Source organism: Aythya fuligula, chromosome 6 (assembly GCF_009819795.1).
Source record: "Aythya fuligula isolate bAytFul2 chromosome 6, bAytFul2.pri, whole genome shotgun sequence".
In the NCBI taxonomy this organism is placed as follows: domain Eukaryota; kingdom Metazoa; phylum Chordata; class Aves; order Anseriformes; family Anatidae; genus Aythya; species Aythya fuligula.
This window is the reverse complement of record NC_045564.1, coordinates 29,404,146-29,423,030: the sequence shown is the minus strand read 5'-3', so window position 1 is coordinate 29,423,030 and position 18,885 is coordinate 29,404,146. Positions and strand designations below refer to the sequence as shown.

Below are 18,885 nucleotides of genomic sequence, written 5' to 3'. Positions count from 1 at the left end.
CTACAGGTTGACTGCAAAGATAAATGAGTGGAAGTTGTGAGCTACAGCAGTCACTCCCGGGCTTAACATCTGAGGACTGTATCAAGGGACTGACTCTGCTTCATGCTGCCACATTTCCAATGGGCAGACAGCTCAGATGAGACATAATGAAGTGACCCAAGTACACACAGCCATTAGTAAAGCTTGTCAATTCACCTATCGCAGCGTAGGCAGGATCTGTTAAAGACCCAGTGTCTCATGCTAATACAAATCTATACCATCTCCAATACTGCTGTTTGCTGCTCACCAGCACGAGATCAGAAAACAGCTGGGATCCCGGATGCTTGCAGTCCCCTCTCCGCGACAGAGCCATAAAGCCGTGGTGTGAGCTGCTCGGCTCCCATCAGTTGAACAGGAGGTGGCAATTGCTGAGAGGATCTCCAGCCAGGGCCACCTAACAGCGCAGGGAGTTGTGCGTGCTCCAGCACAGCTTCATGCGGTGAGCCCGCGGGCCGTGCAAAAGCCTTTTTGTACCCAATGCCTGGGGCAAGGGCAGGCAAGCTGGCAGACTGCAGAACAGCATGGCCTAGAAGGATTAAACTGCAGGACGTTCGCATCCCAACAGATTGCAACACAATATAATATGAAGTTATGTAGCATAATGCAATACAATAACTCATACTACATGGAATAGAACAACCCCAATATGTTATAGTATTATTCCACAATAAATACTCAGATCACTGGAGGCCAAATTTGAAAAATAGTAAAACAAATCACAGGCTGCAGAACTTGCCCTCCTTGGAGTTGCACATGGTTGGAAGTCTTGGGCTGATCCTTAAAATATCACAGAAATTTCCCCAGAATGGCACCAGGGAACTGGAAAGCAAAACGCTCTTTGGAAATTAAAATTATTCTCTCTTTTACCATCACAATTAAGTATCAGTTTCATAAAACAAATACCTAAAAGCATGTGGGATCATCACATGTTAGCACAGTAAACACTTTTCTAAGCCTGGGGTAGCTGGCAGAGAGGATAAACAACAGAACCAAGTAAAAATATGTGGAGAGAATAAAAGGAAATGTGTGGAGGCGGTGTATGAATCTCCTCAAATACTCACTGTCAAAAAAGGGTCTTCAGCTGAAGCAGTTTGATCAGGCTGGTAAGCTTTTGATCACAGAAACAGTTTGGGTTTTAACCTTACTAGGTGATTTTTCAAAGCTTTTTACCTCCCCTGCATGTCAGGAATAGGGGAAAGGTCCTCAGCAAAGGAAGGTTTTATTGCTGGAACAAACGATAGATCTCTCCTTTGTCACATTTACGAATTTAAGCTTCAGAGAAAGCAGCAAGTAAGATGTAACAACAATAAGTGTGCCCAGTTGGCCATTCTGCCCCATCTGGGGTCACGGGACATTATCCATCTGGTTTGTCCTTCCCAGCCCTGCTCTGCGCATGTACTGCCGCACGCTCCCCACCACCTCGCAGACAGCTCTGTGCAATGGGCTGCCTGCTCCCCTGCACCTGGCACCTAAAAAGATGATATTCCATCTCCTGGAAGAGGACAGTAACACAGAAGTATTTCCTTTACCTCACATCCTACACTAGGAGAATCCTGTTCTTAAGCGTCAGGATAAACTTGACACCACATACTTACACGTAAGAAAGAGAATGGCTAAAATGAAATGTTTTATCTAACCTTTTTAGATGAGCTGAGAACTAAAATGAGCACCTACCATTTTTCCAGCTGTAACAGTGATGTGAAATCAATTCCTAAATCTTTTTCAGTTGCATAGTTTATGCTTCAATAGAATTCCAAAAAAAAAAGCATTCACAGGTGAAAATTGATGTGATGCCTTCAAAGGACATTGACTTTCACTATAAATTGCCTCACTGTAAAATACATTTTTAAGCAAATCATACAAAGTCTCTTTCAAGTGTTGCCACTTGAGCCAGGAAAGGGGACACAGAAGCTGGATTTTTAGCTTGCAAAGGAACTCAGAAACATTTTAAATGTGATTACTAAATACAAGTACCTTTGACTGGCTTTCATTAATTTCCCAATTTAAGCCATTATTCTTTCTTTGCCTTTCCTGTTGTTTCTGGAGTCGTGAGATTGATTCAGCCACCAGTGACCTTAGCCAGAGTTAATTGAAATCAATGGCATTAGTGCATTCTGGAGCAGGCCCAAAATCAACCTGCGTTCAAGGGCTTTTGTGTATCCTTAATCACACGAGTAAGTCTCTGCAAATTTAGATTCCAATGGGTCCAATCATTAGATCAGTTATGCAGTGTTTGATTTCACATATGGACAGTGGTCCCTCTCTGGTTATCAAATGTGGTCTCTACTAAGAGGAGAAGGTTATTTCCATAATTTCTTTCTGGTGAAAATACTTATTTCTGCAGGTGTTGGTGTTCCAGCAAGGCTGGCAGCTAATGGGAACGCTGACTAATTTGCACTCTCCTCCTGCCTTTTCGGACGTGTCCCTGTGTGTCAGGAAGCAGAGGTATCAGCTTGTGAAACACACATTCCTCTGATGCGAGCATCTGGCCTCTTGGCAGCCAAGTCGTGACAGGTTCTGCAGCAGCTGTGATGGCTCCATGCTCTTTCAGATGGTTAAACAGCCTTGTTTTCTAGCCTCGCTGTTTGTTTTCTGCTGCACTCCTGGATGAAAGCCCATTTGCCCTTTTAATCAATGAACTGGCCGTTGGATTGGAGCAATCAGTTACATTTTTGTACATGTCAGAGCAGAGATTCTTGCCCGGGGAATGCCAGCCTCACAGCCCTGAGCTCTCGACTGGATGGTTGTGCTCCTCTGGCTGCACCCTGACACCCTCACCCATTGAAGGAAGGGTTGGTCGTATTCCCAAAGCGAGGGCAAGTGCTAGCATATCGCCCTCCAGCCCTCAGGCATGGAATTGCCTCGCTCCTGTTCTATTACAGGACCTGGTAATCAGACTGAACAGAGGAAACGAGGAAAACAATTTATATATTTCAGATGGCTTTATAAACCATCCTCCCATGTGCATTCACCAGATGGAGATACGGATCTGGCTGGAAGCTGTACCCTTACGCTGTGCAGCACAGAGGTAGCAGCACATCAGCGTACTAAGGGGAAAAAATCCTCAAAGATTATATAAATCAGAACCAAATTTTATGTAAATTGCTTTTAAACACATAACGCAAGTCCATAATATAGCAAACAGTTCCAAATAGTTCCCTTGAATGAACAAGCACGTTGCACTGTAACAGCTGGGGTGGTGTTAGGGATAACACCACATCTTTTGAAAGCTCTCAGAGACCTCCTGAACGCTGGGAGCTGGCAGCCAGCTCCCGGCCATTTGTGAGCCCCTCTCTGCCCTCTCACTCCCAGCGATAACCCGTGTCTCTCTGTAACAGATGCCCTCTTTTCCCCCTGTGTATTGCTGCTTGTGGAGGAAAACCAAGTAATGAACTGGCTGGGTCAGCCTACTTTCTCTCTTACCAGGCACTCCAAGTTCTTCTTGTACTTGCCACAGGAAGCTCTTTTTGTGGGGTGCCACCGCTCCTGCTTCTGCCTTTCTGTCACAAAGGGGCCGCTTCTTGCTCCTGCTGTGGGGTGAGTCTGAGGCGGGAACAAAGCTGCCTGCTATCTACCTGCATGTGTTTCATCGATCCCTTGACGAGGACATAGTAACCATCTGATGGGTCCTATCACCCACTCTATTTGCCAAAGGGCACACATGTAGTTAATCAGTACCCACGAGCAGCTGTGGTCACTGGCCAAAGTGCCGCCGTGAGAGCAAGGCAGCGGCGTCCCCACAGGGCCCAGCCACACCAGGGCCTGTGAGGCCCAGCATGGCGACCAAAATGGGGCCCTCAGCTCCACTCTCGCCCAAAGGCTGCAAAAAAACAGCAATCCTGGAACTGTTAGAGAAACATTCATATAATTTAAAGATCTCTTTGGGTCTTTCAAATTCTGTCTTCAGAGCAGGACGGGGAGGAGCCACTACCAGCATATGACTTGTCAAATAAGAGGCGCAACAACACGCCGTGTTTTAATACCACACAGTTCCATACTGTGACACACCGCAGGGCTGATAAAAGCATCCCGTTTTCCTGGCTGTGATAAACAACAGTCTGCCTGAAACACCCTGCAAGTACACTGCTCCCACAGCACCCCTGAGACCCACAGAAAGCTGATCCAGCGGCACAGGTAAAACCCTCGGGGGTCAGTTGCCTGCTTAAAGCCAAAATAGAGCCACCAACAAATTAAAGTCTGGGAGTTACTGTTCTCTGTACTGCCAACAGGCCCCTGAACAGCATCACTAATTCTTACCAAAAAGTACCTCAATTCAAGGCCTCTGGCCTCCCTCCACTGCCCTCTTGAAAAATCCTTGTAGAAGACGGTGATAAATTGCACACCCACTTTCAACACGCAGGATTTCAACAATCTGCTATGATTACCTTAAATCTGTGAAATATATCAGTTCGTAACAGCCAGCTAAATAGTTTTCAGGGAAGGGGACCAAGTGTGGCTTTGCAAAAGGGATGATAAAACAGCCTGAAATTATTTTTGTGAGCAGAAAAGTTTCTCAGGCCTCCTGCAAAATAAAGCCCTCCATTCTGTGTGCCTGGCTCGAAAGGGGCAGGTATATCAAATGAAGGCTGTGCTGGTTTATCACGCTGCCTCCTCTACTACAGTACTGAAGATTTTATGGCACGCTATAAAGAGAGGAAAAACTCATCTTGTAATCATATAAACACAGTGAACAACACGGAATAAGTATCAATTACTTTTCAAGTTTCAGTGATAGCCTCAGCCCCTGAGGATAATTTCAAATGGTATGATAAAGACTTCAGTTAGATTAAAAGCATCAAAAGCAAGCTAGCGTTCAAAAACAAACAATTCACTCTCAGCTACCTAAGTTACAATAAATTTTCTGAACTGGCAGATTTCCCTCCTAGCTGTTCAGCTGTTCCTTCCCCACAGGTAAAACAAGTCAATCTGCTTGAGAAGACAATTTGCCACCCAGCTTACTTAACGCCACACATTAAAATAAAATGAATAATTTTGATGTCAAAACGCTGTTTTAATGTGAACCCACGGTTAAAAGAAACAACCACAACAGAGAAATGCAATCAGCTGCTGCTGACTTCTATACAGATTAGATCTAAATGAAATAACTGTCCAGCTTTTGGTCTCATATTTTACACCGAACCTTCCTCAATTCCTGCAGCAGGTCGCTGCAGATACGTTACTCTTTGCTTGCTTTAATCTCATGATCCACATTTTTCTCAGTGACATTATTATAAACACAAACGTGACTAACAGACAGCAGTAGATCTGTGATAAATTTTTATTCATCTGGAACCAAACCGATGATCAAGTTGTGTAACACGCTAGCGACTCAGCATAGCTGCATTTTACATTGACTTTGTGCCAGTGTATGTGATGGGAAAGTACACAATAGTGCAGAAAAGCAGTACTAGGTGATATTCACACAGTGCAACGCAGTGACCTGCAGAGGGGCTTGAAGTGTCTTTCAACAAGCTACCTGGGTTATGGGAAGCAGCCCCGCCACATCAGCTCCCTGCACGGAGCAGAAGGAAAGGAGTACTTCTCAGCATTGCTGCGGTCACGGTGCTCCACACACAGACTTCATATACCCATGGATACCTGATTAATGAAATGGGCTATCACCAGCCAGAACCACTTGCTTAGTGCATTTGGCACATCCTAAAAATACAAGCCCTTTACAGTTTTATCTCAGAGATTCTAGCTCTAATTTGGGTTCTAGGCTGCATTACCAAACTACTTGGATCAAGTCTTGTGTGCTGACCAAGGGGTCGGTCATCACAGACACATGGGACAGCTTCTCGGGCATCTCCCCTGCCCTGTTGCTGCTTCCTTACCCCTCCAACAAGACGGATACAGCAGCACCCAGAATGCAGAAGTGTGTCTCACGCTGCACAAGTTTGCATTACCAGTTGGTATTGCTCATACCATACCACAGGTTTATGGACAACGTCTAAGAATTTTAAATAAGGCCCCAAACATTTCATTCACTGCCCATAATATTGACAATTTCCTTTCAGATCTTTCCTTCCAAACATCCCAGAAGCCTGGACGTGAATAATTTCTCCAGTGCTCTAAGTTTGGCACATGTCTTTAAACAGATGGAAATTACTGTTATGCAGCCTTAGGACATATCAAGATCTCTTTTTGTTTCCATAATGAGGCCCAATTAATACCTACGACTTTCTGCCACTCAAATGATTTCAAAATATCAGGATTTCAGCCAGAACAGCCACGCTGATGTGTGCTTTCATGATTTAATCTAACTGTAATTATCTAAACCAATATCAACGTCAGTAATGATAGTCATTCTATAGGAAACTCAGGTATTCTGCTATATTCAAACTACACCTACTACAAAAGACTTCCCTTTCCCATTGCAGAAGCAACATTATATCATCATAAGGCTTCAAATTAGAGTAATATTATTGAGCTAGATAATCTTTGGGGAAGCCTCCATGGAAGTTTTGCTGCAAAATAGCATGGGACCGAGCAGTTGTCACTGTGTGCAATCTTACCACATGGCAAGCATTAGAAACATCTGCACAGAGAATCAGTGTGGAATAGCTGTTTTGTAGTGTGATTCACTGCTAATTTTGCAGTAACTTTTCTGTGTAGGCAAAGCCCTAAAACTAGGTTTCTATTTTTAAGACTTATAAATCTCAAAAGCTTTTACAGAAAATGATACCCATGAAAATGCAGTATTTATAAAACATTGCAAATGAATAACTTAATTATAGCTTATTTACCCATCAGGACCAGGGTTACCACTCCCCCCTTAAAAAGTCAGTTTATGAATGCTTGAAATGCTCATGGCAATTCTTGAACTTTGTCCTGTTCATGAAAAGTTTGCTGTGATTACTTACTATTTTAAAACCAGGCAACTCTAGGCAAATAATAAGATGACACTTCTTCCTAATTAGCTGTACAGTTCATGAGTTTTTCTCCACCTGCAGCGCACTAGGAAACCTCTGAATTAATTCTCAGCAGCTTTGCTTGATCCACTAGGACTGTTCACTCGCTGTGGTTTCCAGCTGCTACCTAACATACCTGAAAATTTCCAACAACCTCAGAATCCTGGCTGTCGTATTCAGAACAGATTGAGAAATATTTTATTAGTATACCCAGATACATTACAAAACAGAAATTCTTTACAACATGGACAAGGCTGAACCAATGCTATTAAAATATAGGTAAACTGAACACAAGCAAGCTGCTTTCTTCTCCTCTCCTCCTTTCCTTAGAGAGATTCAGTGACAAGACAGTGTCAATAAATGCCACTGTGTCTTCCTGGGCACTATGTACATACAAAGCAGAAATGGTAAATACCGTGGCTGGAGTTGGTTTAATATTATATGCTATAATTTTTAAAAATATATTTAATTACTACTGTCAGAAGCTGTGCTAAAAATAGGTTATTGAGCTGCATTTTTTCTAAATGACAGATAACTGTAGGAATGCAGCATTCACAAGGAACTGTTTGTACTAGGCACTGTATTTCCCCTCCACCCAACAGCACTTCCAGCAGAAGATCATACGAATTCTGCAAATATATCAAGGAGAGAATAGACACCAAAGGCTGTAAAAACCAGAAGATCATAGACATGCAAGTATATGCAGGTGTTATAAGCAAACTACATTTTTATCCTGCCAAAAAGGCCTCTCTAATCTCAAGTCAGTGAGAATGTCCTCATTGCTCCAATATTTTCCCCCTAGCCACAACAATTATTTAAAATACATGTATGCAGCCATTGGAGTTTTTTACCTAGAATGATAACTTCATGTACACGCTGAAAATCAGCCTACATACTGGGGCTATCTGTACAGTTATTAAAATACTGCCAGCAGTCTTCAAGAAGGAGAAGAGCTTGGAATCCAGCTCCTCCTGTAGCCCTGACTCAAGCTAATTCTCCCGAAGCCGAGTGCAGAAGTCAGACCCTACGGGGCAGATAACTGACGCCAAATCACTGCTCCTCTGCCTCAGACCTACAGAGCTGGTTTGTTTCGGAAGGGTTTGGTGCTAAGGGCTGAAACCACAGCCGCCTGCTATCCAAGCAGCTGCATAGGACGCGCTGCCCTGTGCTGCACCAGCCTGCTGGTGCTGCTGGCGGCCACTGGAGCTGGGCTCTCGCTTGTGGTCCGCTCCTGAGGCAGAGCTGTAAATCAAGGCATCCGAGTCAGCACAGCTTTAATTTACTCAAAATAAAGGCATTATAAACCTATCTAAATACTCCCGCTGCCACTGGGAACAGCACTGTCCGCCAGTGCTAGGAACTGGAAACCCACCTTCCCAAACCGATGCCAAAGCAGGGGAGAAGCACGGCCCCGCTGACCTGGGCAGCAGGTAACGCTGCCAGGCCCCTGAAGTGACAAATCCCATGCCTTCCAATGATCAAGTATTTATTTTCTATGGACCCCTGGGGAAGATAGTTGCCCTCCCTCAAGATGGCACGTTCTGGAAATGTTTGTGAGGAAAGTAACACGGGTTTGGGAGCAAGACAGTCTCAGGGGCACTGCTCAGGGACAGACATTTATCTGGAAAGTTTTCCCCCGGAGTTCCCATGAATGCTGGAGAAGTCTCCCTGGCCACCTCAGGTCTGGAGCATCTTTACCACGATCTCTTCTTGCTGCCTGCAGTTACCCCACTACCAGTGTCTGCGCCTCACCACAGCGCTTACCCCTTGCTCTAGAATGTGAGCTTTAATTAAACGTTTCTACACCTTATGCCTGGAAGGAAGATTTATCAAAACAGGAGCGGAACATAAACCTTGAGCCTATATTAAAGCCTGAGACACCAGCCCTGAAATTCTGCTAGTCTTTCTTAGCATGATGCTGAGATGAAATAACAGTACTTTGTAGAGGCAGCTTCACTGAGAACACCAACTTATTAAATAAAAATTAAAGAACAACTCTTGCTGGTTTTTTTGGCACCGTTTTAAAGGTGCCCTAACAGATTTTACCTTCAAGTCTTACTGCTTTCCTCCTGATGACCCCAAAAGGAAATCTATATTATTTTTCCAATTTAAAATTTAAAACTTATTTAGAAACAAGGTATTAAAAGACTATAATAAATTGAACAACAGTATAATGGACTTACGTAGTAGAACGTTTCTAAAAATATATGTTTACACATTTAATTCGGCAAAAGCACCCTCCTTTCAAAAACAGCTGGGCTGCTGACCTGGAATTTCAGAAAACGAAGAGAGACTTCAACGCCGGGGCAAGGCCTCTACAGAGGCTGCACAGAGCCTGCTGGGGGTGTCACAGGCACTCAGAAACTGGCTCTTATCCACATATTTAGCATCCTGATCAAAACCCAGCCGGGGGTCTGCTGACGGCCACTGGGAACCCGTGGGGTGCCCTGGGCTTTGGGCAGGCGGAGAGGCGAGCTGCAGGGCGGCTCCGCGGTGCGCATTGCCAGCAGGAGCAGAAGCCGCAGGGACACGTCCCGTCCCGCAGCCCTGCCTCAGACAGCAAATCTTTCAGCCTTGGGGGAATGGCAGGCAAACAGTTTAATCACGGCGCACCGCTGCGGGCATACAAAACCAGTTTTGTTTCGGGACAGAACCACAGAAACAACGAGGCACGGCACTGGGGTCACAGATGCTGCTGGGTCCTGCCTGCTGCTGGCTGGGAGGGCCAGGGAGCTTCCCTCAGCTCCCAGGTGGAAAACACCCAAAACTTCCCCGGCTGGGCACATTTGGCCACAGAGACATGCTTCAACTGAGCCGGGCCGCCCCACGGCCAGGCCATCCCACACAGGAAGGACTGGAAAGCTGTGTGGGTATGGCAGGGCCAGGCAAAAACGGAGCGACATCCAGGTGGGCTACAAGGTAAAAGGCCGCAGTGTGGTTGCCCTCCGTGCACCACTCAGCTCGGAGAGACGTGCTGGGCTTGCACAAAATACCCCCAGATGATTGCATTCTGGTTTTCGTCCCTACTGTAATGAAAGAGATGAAGCTATTAAACTTTCCCCATGTAAAAATCTAATTTATCATCCATACCGAGCTAAGCTTTGCAGCCACACCGATGTTCAGTGACAGTGCTACAGTAGGCAGTGCTTCTGTACACATTAGCTTTGAAGTCTTCCACACCCATGGACTGTCTCACATCTATCCAGCCTTACAGCTTACAGACACTCACCCAGTTAACACACAAGTACCTTCACAGGATTATATGGGGGAAAAGAGGAAAACAAGAGGGAACCCAACGCACCATCCCCTCTCCTTGACTGAATGCCAGAGGTTGCCCCTTATTCCCATTTCTCTTTCTTTGCTCTTGCTAAGTATGAATGACAGCACCCCATGGACACGCTTCTGGCAAGAATGGAGCTTCCTTCCATGCGGACGTGTTGCTCTCTTGGAGGACGCACTTCAAGAGGCCAAGTGTTCTTCTAACACGCAGCTTTCCAGTGTGAGTGACGGCTCCTCTCCCTCCACAGCACTCGGCAACCACACTGGTGCTAGGAAGATGGATTCAGCTCAGCTCTACCTGCCCACCATGCCACAGAAAATAGACCAGAAAGGTAGAGGTCTTCACTCCTTTTGAAGGGGGAAAAACATTTTCTGACCTCACTTTCCCAATCACGCTTCCATAGGTTGGTTGCACGCAGGGTCTGATAAATACTGAGCAAGTTTAAGGTTAATGTACACTCCTAAAAGATTGGACCACAAAAGGGAAAAGCTCAGATAAAAGCTCAAGACAATCAGCAAATGCAGCGTGCTGTCAGGATGGTGCTTTGCTGCACCGCACAGACCTGAGCAGCTCTGGGAGCAAAGCTGGTACAGAGGTGGGAATTTGGCTGAAAGCTGATGAAGCTCCTCCCAGTGCTACTGGCACTCACATAGCTGCGATCAAACAAATCTCACCTGAATTTTGTGAAGACACAAAGACAAATTACCATGGGAGTCACCATTTCTAAGTTTGTTACTGAAGTAGAGCACATGCAAAAAAATTACAAACCTCTTTGTGCAACACAATTTCCAGCACGTCGCTGAAGACCCAAATTACTAAAAAAAAAAGAATAAAAAAAAAAAAAATGCAAAGGCCTGTGTGACAGTGTGTGGCAGGGAAACATCCATGTGTTGAGCCCCACAATTTCTATTTGCCAAGAGATACAATTGCAACTGCCGGATGCCACAGGGGATTAAACAGTTAACAGAAACGTCAGAAAATGCACAATTACATAAAATACAATCTGTCAGTCAGCTATTGGGAATGGACTACAAGGATGCCAGTGTAAGTGCATGTACTTATACCCAGAGACCACTTTAAACAGCCGAGCATGATTTACACGTACTGCAGCTGTCACGCACACTATTTTTGACATTCAAGAGCCTATGCATACTGTCACTCGAAGAAATTTCTAGTTATTTGCTATTTTGTAGATCTGTAAATCACATAAATGCTCATATTATTACCATGTGCTCTGACAGAGCACATGCATCAGCAGACCATCTCGGAAGAACTACAGTGATGAATTATTGATAGTATCTCACATAGCTGGCAAACATTTATTTGAAAATCAGACTCCTGTGATACAGAACCTGCTTCCTTCCAATCTTGAGATCGACCCTAATGTAAACTATAGCATACAACAGATTAAAAAATATATAGCCTAGCTCCCAATTCATGTTCTCATTTTTATCATTTGATGGTTCCCATAAAGATTGTTTATTATTGATGTGAAATGTTGGAACCAAAATATCCTGTAGCTGGAAACTGGAAGTCTCAGTGACTGAGTCAGTGTGACTCTTTTGGCCTCCTCTCAATATGCTTTATTTCTTCTGCTGAACAAACAAGCAGTCCCATTCTGTAATGACAAAGCAAACCCGAATTTTCCCATATTGTTTTGACAGATGTTGTCAGGGGCTGATTACAAAAACCTGTATACCTAGCAGATATTTACTACTATGATTTTCCATAATGTAACTGAACTTACATGCAGAATAAACTCATGTCGTAAGAAGCTGTGCTAATGAAAAACCTCTGACTATGGAAATTAAACTGCAAAATAACTTTTCCAACTGCAGTAAAATCTATTTCATGAAAGGACAGATTATCAAAACACCTCAGTGTCTGGCTCTGGCACCTTGCAGGAGAAGATCAGATCTTTCTCCAAAGGTCTCCTTCCTCAAAAGCTCTCCGTGAGAACAGCCAGGCCAGCCTTTAGCTGACTGCTGCTTAGCTCAACGCATTTAGTCAGCATTTAGTCTGTTAATGAGTCTGTTTTGGACTCTGTTAGTTGGAAAATGCATCAAAGCTGCTGAGGTTCAATTATAACCAATTATTTTAAAGTTTTTTGGGGGTTTTCTGTTCCAGGATGGTTAGAGGATGATACTGTTTCACTGACCACATCAGGGCATTATTTTAACTCACAATACATACAAGTGGAACGGTGCTGCAGTACAACTACATGCAGAATTGAGAAAGGGAACGATTTTCTGTTCTCAGGTGTTAATGTGCCATTTGTAGCTGCCAAAAGGAAGATCCCAGACACCGCCACATCAAGGGGCTTCCTTTTGAATATTATTTTTCAGGTCTCTAGCCCCCACTGGCTCTGACATTTACTTGTTAGATAAGAGAGCACGAGTGAGTACCAAGAGGACAATCATCTTTTGAAGTTAAGGGAAAATGAGACCTACTGGATAAGGAGCATCGCTGCGAGGATATTTTCATCACAGCAAGGGTATTTAGACCAGCAGGTTTACACAGGCAACAGGTGTTTTTGCAAGCCCAGGTGACTAATAATTCTGGAAATTAAAAACATGTCACTCTGTATGACTGCCAAAAGAGATATTTCCCCACGTCATTTCGTCTGGGCAGAATGAAGCAATACAATTCGTATTTAAAAGCATGTTTCCCCAGTATTTCTCCAGATTTTGTACAGCCACAAAGATAAATGTGCGTGTATGTATGCGTACACACTACAGATAGGTTCAAATGACTAAATATAAATAAAAGGGCATCAACAACACAATTCACTTGGTTGGAGTGGGATCCTAACATAACACGAGTCAAAAGGTCGAAAAAGTTTGTGATTTGAACTTTTCACTGCTCTCTTTGATAAAAGACTTCCTTCAGTGAAAAAAGAGGGGTTTTAATTATCTGTGGAAACGTATCATTTGATGGCTTTTCTTCAGTTTGTCTGCAGGTAATTGCATGTTAAGCAAGCCCAAACCTGAGGATTTTGCAGGTTTTCTATTTAGAAGTAAATGGGAACTGCAACTGGGGGAGGAAAAAAAAAGGAAAAAAAAAAAAAAAAAAGAAAAAAAAAGCTTAATTCTTCACCAGTGTGGAGTAAAACTTGAAATATATTAACATAATTAGCATACAGGAGGAAAAGTATTTCAGTGAGAGTTAGGATATCTTATTCTCTACAAGGATATGGGCCTAAGCGCCGTAGGCTTTCCTGGATGTGAATAAAAGCCAAAGCCTATTTTAAAATCCACTAATTTTTCCAGTGATTTACTTTATCGTTAGACTACAGATCTGATCTGATAGAAACCTCAGAAAAATGGAAACCACTTTCTAAGTTAGTGTCCTTTTCCCAAAACATTCACTCTCTCCACATGAAAAACACATTAAAATGGGCTGCCATGCTCGGGAAGGATTCTGCCCCAGCCACTGTCCCTCCGTGTCATAAGGGTCATTGATGTGGCGCTCCTTCCATGCAGAAAATTATGTAAGAAATTACAAAAGAGCCCTACTAAAGATGATTCTCATTTCATATATTAATTGCCCAGGAACAGCAAGGTAAAAAGAACGTGTACCAGTGGGAATTTAAGGAGCACCGCTGAGCAAGCTACATGTACGGTAAAAGTTCACACAAGCACTCCGACCTCCCCAATGCTACAGATCCTTTCCCAATTTCCACAAGTTTCCAAGAAGCAGCACAGGGAGTCATCTCCCTCCACCTGATGATATTCACCTCGGTGACATCCCACGGAGGGGATAATGCACTGGGATTTGTGCAGCTGAAACTGCCCCCGGGAGGCTTGTGAAAACCCTCAGCCCAACGCACTATTTAAAATCAAAGCCTGATTTAAGGAAAAAGACAAATTATTTGGAGGGCAACATCATTAAACTAACAGATAAACAAAAACTGTGGCAAATATGCATACAGATGAGAATCAAGCAAAACTTTTATTCAACAAAACAAAAAACTTCAAGTAACATTCATCCTCCAATACCTTTGAAATCAGTCATGCCTTCAGCAAAAAAAAAAAAATGTCCTTGTGAGCTGTGATGATACTGATAATATCTCTGGCTGTAGGGAGTATTAGGTATTTGGAAAAACAGAGTCAGGCTAAATCTGGTCTGCTCATCGTTGCCTGACTTGCAGATGTGAAGCAGTCGTGGGGGAGGAGGGGGTGCTGTCACCACGCTCCCAGACCCTCCCACAGCACTCTAATGATGCTCCCGCAGATAGTACAAGCTGTGGGCATTTCCTCCCCCTCTTATTATCTTTTTTTTTAACTTGTCTAACCCTGGAGAGTCCTCCAGACTGTACAGCATAGTACTGTTTCAGGCCAACATCTTACTTCATTGTGCCCCTGAATACAATTAAACTTCAAACTCAAGTTGATTGAAGGGGGATGATGCTTAGCATCTCTGTGAAAAAAAAATGAAGGTGGTTAAACCCATCAGCAAGTGATTCATCTTTCAGATGAAATGAGCACCACCAGGAAATAGTAGAATGCAACAGACAACAGAGAAACAAAACAGGTAGGTGCAATCTTTAATTTAGATATGATAATTTACACTGTTCTGGTCACCTTCAGCAATCATTACTGCATGCAGGAAGGGTGATGTAAACTGTAACTAGAGGGTGAAGAAAAGATGCCAAGGAATCAGATTAAAAAACACAAAAGGAAGTGGAATTTCAGCCAGACTGACACGCACAAGCATTTTCTTGAGCGATACATGGCTAGAGTGAGAGAGAGGCTGAGCTGTCATTGATTTCCTTTCAATTACACGAGCAAAGCCAAGAGGGCACAGCATTATTCATTATACGACCATCTTCCCGGTGGGCTGTATGCAAATAGGGCCCAGCACAGCAAAGTTGGATTGTCTCCGCAAGAGCACTTGCAGCAGATGCTCACCAAGTGGTTACGTGCGCTTCACCCAAAGGCTGGCCATGGAAGTGGCAGTTCCAACCCCAAAGCCACCCTCCTTGCCACCAGCAGACCTCCCAGCTCTGTGTCACCCAGCCCAACACACTTCCCAGAGTAGAGCCACCACGGCCGTGGCTAACCACAGTCCACTCCCAGGAGATGCGCAGAGCCCAAGCGCTCACCGCTCGAGCAGGAGGCAGTGGGCCTGGCTGCGGGCTCGTGGCCAGCAAAGGATGCAGCAGCAGGGGGAGGCTTTGCTGAGACCCGGATCCTCACTCTGTGAGAAAAGAAATTCCCGAGAGGCTGTATTTACAAAGCATTAAAGTGCTGTTGGTCACATCCACTGCAATCCAATTGATCCAAACAAGAAACACTTGTAACTATCCAAGGCTGTCAATAATTCAAGAACAAGTTTTGCTTAGTTGAATTTCCGCAGCTGACGCCTCTCCCATTAAAGTCTCCCGTACTTCATATGCAGAGCTCTACAGATTTATTTCGTATACATGCTATGCTGCTCATATAAAGTTGTCATTTGAAATTATTTTAAGCATAATATTTACAAAATTAATTCAATAAGAAAGCTTACTGCTGAGGGATTCCGATTTTGACTGCTGAAATCACTTGGTCCAATCATTTATGGTAGTAAATAAATGTTATGAAACCTCATGGAGAAACTATTATCTAAATTACTGAACAAAAACAAAAAAAAGCATTTATTATGTTCCAGGAATGCATTTCTGGCAGAGAAAATAACATTCATATACAATGTCTTTTTATAGATTAGTCAGGGGAAAAAATGACTGCATTGATGTACTGCAAACTGTAAGGATTTTTTCCTCCCTGAAGAATTAGAAGTGACATCAGTTTTCATAATATCCAAAAAGAATAGAAAATACTTTGTTGAAAGAATTCCAGCTTTTTTATTCTGCTAAGTTGTGTTACTGGGACAAAAATTCCCATTGTTTATTGTCTGGCCAGTTGTGGATGTGGTGTACATAAAGGGAAAGTGTTTCAAGCTCTAAAAGATTTTTTTCTGAATAATTATTTTATTGTTTTCTCTCGAGCCAGGCAGCAAAATGACCCTACTGAGATCTGTGACAGCATTTGCCAGCGGATTCAAGCCTCCACCTCCAGCGCGCAGAATAAAGCTGTCCGTGTGGTCGTGGTGGAGCATTCTCAGACCATTTATTCCTGGATCAGGTGAGTTCAAACAATCCTCAGCGACAGCCAAAAACTTTGCTCAAAAAAAGGGCAGCGGTAATTACTGGGGTTCTGCAGAGGAAAACAGGCTATGAGATCTTCCCAAATTGCTAAGCAAAATGCAAAGTGTAGTGGGGGAAAAAAAGCATCCACAGGGTGGGATCTTAGAGTGAAGCTCTAGGGAAATCCACTTGTGCTCTTCTTCATCGCTGTACAACATCCAGAGCTTTGGATTATACTCCTACATGCAAATACACCTGATGGTGTGTATGGGATGTGTTGTCTATCCCAGGACAAGTCCCTTTATGAAATGTTTCTTCCCAGGTAGAAACTGGAAGGGTGAGCTTTTACTCCACCGGTTAAACTTCTCATAAAAATGGTTCGTGATGCCATGTGTTAGCAAGGAACTCAACAGATTGACCATGCTGTTGACTCTGACTTCAACAGTGCAGTTTATTTTTTTGTCCATCTCACTGGGAAAAGGATAAAAGTCACACATGTTGAGTTGGTGAGACACTGCCACTTGTCACGGGTTACCGCAGAGTCATGCAGGTCTGCATCAGAAAAACCCCTTACACAACTTGACTCACTCTGGCAAAAGTAGACAGCACCCATTTGTGCTAGTTACAGTTTGTCCTCTATTTCTTTACTGCATCCCAATATTCCATTGAAGAGCATTTCCTTTTTTTTCCCCCCCCCCCCATCTACAAAACTTTGTTTGCGGAGTTAATGTTGGTATGGCATCCTTGCCCTCAGGATGAGTGACCCCCAGGGTTTGTTGTGTCTGTTAGGTGTAGTCTCAGCACATCTTAGCATCTCCGTTCTGCAAAAGACATAGGCAGTGAGGTACAGGGACTGTCCCATATGCCAAAAGCACAAGCTCTCAAAACGGTTTTGGTTCAGGGCTAAATGAAGAGATCAGGCCAAACGTCTGGACCCATCTGGCTTTGTACAGCTGTCCTTTAAGGTTTCTGGTGGTCTTCTGCCTGTGGCGGAATCCTGTTCTCGCAGGAGTCACCAGAAGGCTCCTTACTGTTGTCCTCTAAAATTAAAAACTCTACCAATGAACGCAGTCCCCCTCCAGAAGACATTTCAGGCCTTTCAGACCAAATGCACAGCCTAAGTACCTCCTGTGCAGTAGCTGAGGATTTCACAGCAGAATGCGCTATGCAGCTGCGTGCCTAGCAAGCAGTGTCACACAGAATGAATTTTTCTTCCCTTTCATGTATTAAAAGGAGCACTTGACAAGAGACAAACTACGCTGTTGACTCAAACTTCGGCAGGCATTCCACAAGCCGCTGCTTTATGTGAGGCAGAGACCAGCAGCTCCGTACAATCATCAGTCATTTTGGGAAGTTCTTCTGCAAAGCCAAGATTATAACAGCTCAAAGGAAATAACTTTGCAACTGTCAAAAGGCAAGAACACGCTCATCTTTTGAAGAAGTCCTATAACAGTGACTGTCATTGCTAGGAGCAAAATTATTTAAGAGCTTCATAGAGAAAGGGTGATGGTGTGGTTGTTAAAGCACAAGCATTTAACCAAGATGATTTGGGTCTTTTTTGTTTGTTTTAAACTTTGCCACTACCACCTGGGGGGCTTTGGGCCAACCCCTTACCCATCTGCATTTCTGCCCCACTCTACACCTCTCTCACTTTGAGGTACCCTTTTTTTCTCCACTCAGTTGATTCTGACTGCCAAGATCTGGGTGCCAGGAGCAAGCCAGCAGTGGCAGGGTGAAGCTGCAGTGACAGGAATGCCCCGGGGAGTGAGGCATCACCAACTGGGAGCACCACCTCCAGCATTCCTGTGCTGTCCTGCACCTGGTGCACGAAGCTGGATGCCCTCAATATCAAAGTCCAAATGAAGTTGCACCTGGATTCCAAAATCTTAAATCTTACTGAAGAATAAGTAGTTCTTCAGTTCTTTCCAACACCACCTGAATTAATTGGTAAAGCATATTTTTGGGTGACACCAATTGCTAGAGGTTCCCGTTGTGCACCAGCTGTGCTCTGAGGTTCAGCAAGTTCAGTGCAGCAATGACAATAAACCCCACCTTAGGATCCGTTCCAGTGAGCTGGGGCAAAGATAAACTATTTCCTAATGTAAGGTGGACTTTAGCTGGAAAGTAGTAAAGGGTGATTTGAGATTCATGTTTGCTCAGCTCTCTTTTCCCTTACCCCTCTCCTCCTCCTAACCCTCCCCCCCTGTCCCTTTTTTTGTTGTTTTCCTCTTGTGCGTGAAGGAAATAGCTTTGTAGGAGTTAAAAAAATAAACAACAAATCACAAAAAAAACCTCCACTTTGGTGTCCTGTCACATAGGTAGCCTGCTGCTTTGCAGAAGAATCAATGCTTTTACTATTCAAGAAAATGTGTCTTTGCTTACTGTACCAATTTTGTGAAACATTTAGTAATCAATGAAAGAAACACACCATCAACAGATCCTCCGTGGTGGAGGAAAGGTTAGCTCAGAAGAAGAGATGGAAGGCAAGCTCAAAGAGCTAATACCAATTATATACTGCGTGCTGGAGAAAT

The 18,885-nt window shown here is 43.9% G+C and overlaps 1 protein-coding gene across 4 annotated transcripts in view; it reads right to left on the bottom strand.

Annotated features, from left to right (window-relative positions):
* The window catches only part of NCKAP5 (NCK associated protein 5), a 431,207-nt gene that overhangs the window by 365,819 nt on the left and 46,503 nt on the right, over positions 1 to 18,885 (bottom strand). Inside the window, exon 1 of one of the 4 annotated variants that reach the window (XM_032189917.1) lies at positions 15,739 to 15,794. The exons of the other annotated variants lie outside the window; for them this stretch is intronic. The gene's annotated coding sequence lies outside the window, so the exon portion shown is untranslated. Of the gene's footprint in view, positions 1 to 15,738; positions 15,795 to 18,885 lie in introns of those variants that run through there. 4 annotated transcript variants of the gene reach the window in all.